Raw genomic sequence first — 5,918 nt, forward strand, 5'->3', positions numbered from 1 at the left:
TATCTAGAACTTGGCATGTTGTGTCTTTTTGCAAAGGTCCCACTCTGATGGGTAACATCACAATTCCTTTAGAGGAACGCTCTTCTTCACCATAGGCTTTTATGGTGATCTTTTTTCGAGGATCAACTGCATCTTCTGAATAACCCAAAGCACGGACTAGACTCAAAGAGCAAATATTTAAATTAGCTCCTCCATCTATTAGGACACATTTAACTCATGTCTTATGAATGATGACTTCGATATGCAAGGGAGCATTATGGGGATGTTGCAAGGACATGTCATCTTCTTCAGTGAATGATAAGCAGTGAGGGGTTGTGAGGTGTCCCACCATAGTTTGGAATTGATCGATATCAAGATCTTTAGACATTGTGGTATATACTAATGCTCGTTCAAGGATTTCCTTGTGTGCGGGTGAAAGCTTTAAAAGTTCCAAGATGGATATTTGGGTGGGTGTTTTCTATAATTGATCCACTAGATTGTATTGTTTGGTAATGGATGATGTGTTTGTCATAAGACCCGACAAAACAACTTTAGCTTTTTTTCCTGTGATAGCATGAGCAGGTTCTTGATTTTTATTTTCTTTAACTACAATCGCGTTTACCACATTATCATATGTATGAGTGTAGTTTACCTTCGCTTTACCCTTACCATTATTTATTGTTGATGATTCACCCTTCTCATAGTTTGGAAGTAGAGTTTTAAAAGTTGTATGAGATTCGTTTGTTGTATGTCCATCCACTGTTATTACTCCATTATCAATCAAATCTTGGATGAGATGTTTCAATCACTGACAATTATCTATGTGATGTCCCTTGTTTCGATGGAAATCACAATAATGGTTATCATTCCACCAAGGTGGTTTTACTTGAGGTTTGTAGTTCCTTTCTTCTGGTTAAGTGATCAATTTGTTTGCGAGAAGCGTCTTTAGTGCTGACCCAAGGGGTTCGCCAATGTTTGTAAATTGTTTTCTAAAGAAATTTTTGATAGTTTCTTTTTGGTGATAATTGTTTTGCTGAGCCGCTGCTGAGTGATGGGATAAATTAAAAATTAGTTGTTTTGATTTCACATTGTTTTTATCCACTATTCCATCATTGACAACATTATGATTTCTATTCCAAAACTTTGGCTTATCATTGTGATTGTTTTTATTAGTGTTGTTAGGAGGATGAACTCCATCTTTGTATATTTTCAATTCACCTTTCTTTATCATGGCTTCTTCCATTCTGTTTCCATTATCAATCATCTTTTCAAAACTTTGATTTCCTTGCATTTTTAGATGATAACTCATTTAATCATTTAGGTTGTCAATGAATATGTCCATTTTTTCATACTTTGGAACTGTACGAGGATATCGTCATGAAGCTAACTGTCTCCATCATTGTAAAAATGTCACGAAAGGTTCTCCACTCTTTTGTCTAGTATTACATAGGTCTAACATTGTTACTTCATGTTCTATGTTGTAAGAGTATTGTGAAAAAAACTTATCCACCAATTCTGAGAATGATATGATTCCAAGTGGAAGTTTGGAGAACCATTCCATAGCTAGTCCAGTTAAGCTTTTCGGAAATAATCTCATTAAGTAGGTATCCTCATGTGCAAAATTCTCATATATGATCTTGAGGGTCGGTGCTTCCATCATATTTTTTATATCAAGGAGTTTCAAAACCTATAGGAAATGGTATCATGTTTAGATTTATGTCAAATGGATAAGGATAGATTTCTTGAGGTGAGTATCTTCTAACATTTCCTCTCTGCATTTCGTGAATTTGTGTTTGCAGTTGTTGCGTGAGAGTTGTGATATGATTATCAACATGATTTGTTCTTGCATAACCATGATTTTGTATTCTAGGAGGATCTGGATCTCATCTTGTGTCATCTCTAGTCCTTGTATCTTCATTGGGTTGAACGGTATTCAGAATTTCTACTTCATCTCTTTTGGGAATGTAAGTTTCTTCATTGGTCCTACTGTTACTAGAAATTGATGTGTCATTCATTTTAAGACTAAAAATATCCTCATATTGTTCATTACTAGGAGGAGGATCACTTTTCTTTTGTGTCAATTTGTTCATATCAAAATCTTGGGGGAGTGTAGCACCAATTCTTGCTAACATTAGGAAGTATTTTTCTTTGTCTCCCTCCAATATTTTCTCTATAAATTTATCGAAGTGGGGATCTTTTTTTATGTATCTCCGACACGTTGTTTTGTTATTTCTTCTTCGACTTGTATTTCATCCTCGTGTTCCATGGTTATATGCTCTTCAGTTATTTCTAATGTTTCGATTTCCATCTTTGTGATCTTTCATCTCTAAGCTCTAGTTAAAACAAGCATACACATGTGTTAGATATTATGCTAGGATTTGATTGTCTAAAAGTTGTTTTGATAAGCGTGTTAGTTTTTCGATCTTCGGTTTTAGAGTGCAATGATGATGATTTGATAAGAACCAAGTCCAATAGGAACAATATATCCTACGATGTGGGACAAGATTATCCTGACCAAATGTTGTAGTTTCGTGATAAAGGATGATAGATCCTGATGAGAAACTATGTTTTGGGTGATCATTTTATCAAATAGGTTGATGATGCACTTTGAGATGTTTAGACCTTGAACTTGTTGAGGGTGAGTACTTGAAAATCTTGAGGTGTTTAGCTTTAGAATCCGATTTGGCAGATGATAACTTGACCAAGAGAACCAAGAAGACAATCCAACCATAAAATGATAGATAACGGGTGCTTATGATCACTGTAAATTGATCGAGAAAATATGACAGACTTGAAAAAGATGTGCAAGAAGACAGTTATTGGCCAACAGAGACAGAAGTTCGTACGATATACTACACAACCCCGAACGACAATTTATATAGGTTCATACAACAAACCAGAAATCTCGCACAATAAAAGACATAAACTCATACGAGCTTTCTCATAGAACCAGACGACAAATGGTGGCATAAAATCCTCTGCTAAGATGACTCGTACGACAATTATCACTAGACCGAACGATGAAAGATAACATAAAAAAATTTGCTAAACAAGCTCATACGACAATTCCCACCAGACCATATGACAAAGTAGATACCTCATACGAAAAAATAACAAACTCGTATGACAGAGGACAAAACAAACATAAAAATATTTTTTTGGTAGAATTTTGATTAGTGAAGTTTGATTTTTTTGCTTATGTTTTCCAATTTTAAATGTCTGATTTTTTGCTTAAGGGATGAATACACAGCAAACATGCAATATGATAAGTGACCTCAAGCACATTACACTACCTAAGGAAGTTGGCTGAGAGAGAAAACCTTTTCTTGCAAGCTTAGGTACACAACCAATAGCTAATCAGAATACGGCCACTAAGTCTCACGCAATGGATTCTCGTCGTTGTATTATCTGACTCCAAACGCTAATGGGGGCACGATATGGCAAGTGTCTTAGGAGAGTTACTATCTCTCTTGCACAAAGATTATCACCCTTTCGAAGGTGAACTGAGTAGCTTCTAATTTAACAAGAACTAGTAAGGGTTTCATTCGGCGCGTCAGGATATAATACTCAATTAAGAGGTCTCCCAGCCTTGAAAACCAAGGTTTGATATACCCGAAGGTACGAAGGAGAGCTATTCCCAAGCACTGTCGTTGACTTGATTTTCATCAAATCACATTTATTTTATAGTGGGTTAGATTACTTGGTGTTAGCCATTCCCACTTAGGTCGTTCCCCTCTCACCAGCCTTAATGGCTAAGAGTTATTAGCTCCTTGGGAGGGCAGGCCCACTAAAGAAATGCACTAATCAAAGCAAAGGATGAGTCTAGCTTTCTGATCACCTAAAAAAGGTGAGAGCATACTTGCCTATCATCAAAGTAAATAAAATATGACTATTCATTTCCATTAGCAAAATCGAGTGTGCCTAGAAAACTTAAAGAAGACATAGAGTTTAGTTGAGTCCTCCTAGGCAACCTGCAAAATAGATGCATTAGTAGTCATGATGTGTTTTGTTGAGATGAAGCTTTGACAAGTGTAATCTTTGACAATCATCCTGCAAAAACTAGTTAGGCTACCGAAAAACTCATAAACAGATCAGGGTTAGCATTAGTAATAACCAAATTGAAGCATGAAACCCTTAAAATGCAAACTGCTTTAAAAACACAAAAATAGAATTTCGTACAACAGAATTTACCTGACCATACGAGTATCTTTCCACGAATGTACAAGTGCAGAAAAGAGTTCATACGACACTTTAGTCCCCTTAAAAGCTTGTACAAGTCAAGATGAATTATTGTATCACTACGCAAAGGAGCTCATATGAAATTTTGATTCCAACTCGGTCAGAAATGAAGGTTTAATGATGCTTGAGAGGCCAAAAATCAGATTTCGGGCCCCACGGTGGGTGCCAAAATGTCATGCTCTATGAAGTGTGATACCTGCAGCTGCAACACAAAACACTCAATAGATCATTACAAGCATGGTTAGCAAATCATAAGCAAAAGAAAGATAAAACCATGACAAAGCGATCTATCGCCTCCTAAGAGATATGAGTATGGATTTTCTCTCAGATCTAGATAAGCAATCTCAGTGACTTGACTAGACCTAGATGGAGGATTTTAAATGATAATGATATGCAACGATGAGATTGATTATGCTATATTGATCCAAGAGACTAATTAAGGTAATGATATGCATGATTAAGCTATGATGATGATTCAATTAAGCTAGAAAAGAGATCAAATTAAACTAGATCTAAGATGAAAATGCCTATAATAACAATGCTCAAATGATATGCAAAAAGATATATGCCTATAGTAACAATGCATAAATTGCTAATGAGATGGGATCCTTATTGCTCCAAAATGGGGGATATTTATAGGATTTCCAAGACCAGGGGTGAGGTGCCAAGAATCAACGGTCAAGATTGAGTCTGAAGATATCAAGGGTGAAATTGGAGGAGGTTGGAGAAGAGGTTGGAGGAAGACACACTTGTCATCTCTATGGTGACAAGTGTCAAGGAGCTTTTCTCATAAAAGGGCAAGTGTTCAAGAGAGGAGACATGTGGCTAAAGTGCCATGTGTCTCAAGAAGAAAATATCCACACCATAGGAGGTTAGGATAAGGAGGTTAGGATGTGCAAGATAGGATAGGGTTAGGCAAACCCAAGGTTAGGTGGAATGGGTTAGGTTAGAGGGATGGCTAGGTTAGGTGGTTAGAAGTTAGGAGGCATGTGGGTAATTTGAATTTAAAAATTCAAATAATAAGAAAAGACTAATTAATTCTCAACAACTCATAAATTGAATTGTTTTAATTAATTAGGGGATTAGAAGAATTAATGAAAGTGGGGGGGATTAATTAATTTTAATTAATTAATCAAAGGGGATTATGAAATGAACCTATTAAATAAATCCTTAGATTTATTAATAAGTAGATGAAAGGGGGAATTTAATCAAATTTCTTAATGAATTCAATTAAATTAGGAAGGGGGATTAATTAAATAATTGCTTATTTAATTAATTATCTTCAGACCATTTTTAGGTGTATACAATAGGAGACCTAAAAAACCCTCTAGTGTTTGTCATAAAAAAAATCCAAGTTTATATTCGACCTATATAGATTTGGGCCTTCTAGATTGAACAATGGCACTAGATCTAGAGCAAGATGTGCTAAATAAAACTTCTTAGCTAATTATCTTTAAAAAAATAGAAGGGGCTTATAGATTCAAAACTTTGACATTATGTTGAAATCACTAAAAGGGATCATAGTACAATAATATTTTGCAATACGAATGAAATTTCCATGCAATTGTGAAGCAATAAAAAATGGCATATTACTAACATTAGTATAGTGCATATAAGATGAATAAAATACACGAAGATCCTTGTTTTTATAAGAAAGGGTGAGACATAGAACAACACAAGATTATGAAACTTCTCATAAT

This window comes from Cryptomeria japonica, chromosome 11, assembly GCF_030272615.1.
Source record: "Cryptomeria japonica chromosome 11, Sugi_1.0, whole genome shotgun sequence".
Classification (NCBI taxonomy): domain Eukaryota; kingdom Viridiplantae; phylum Streptophyta; class Pinopsida; order Cupressales; family Cupressaceae; genus Cryptomeria; species Cryptomeria japonica.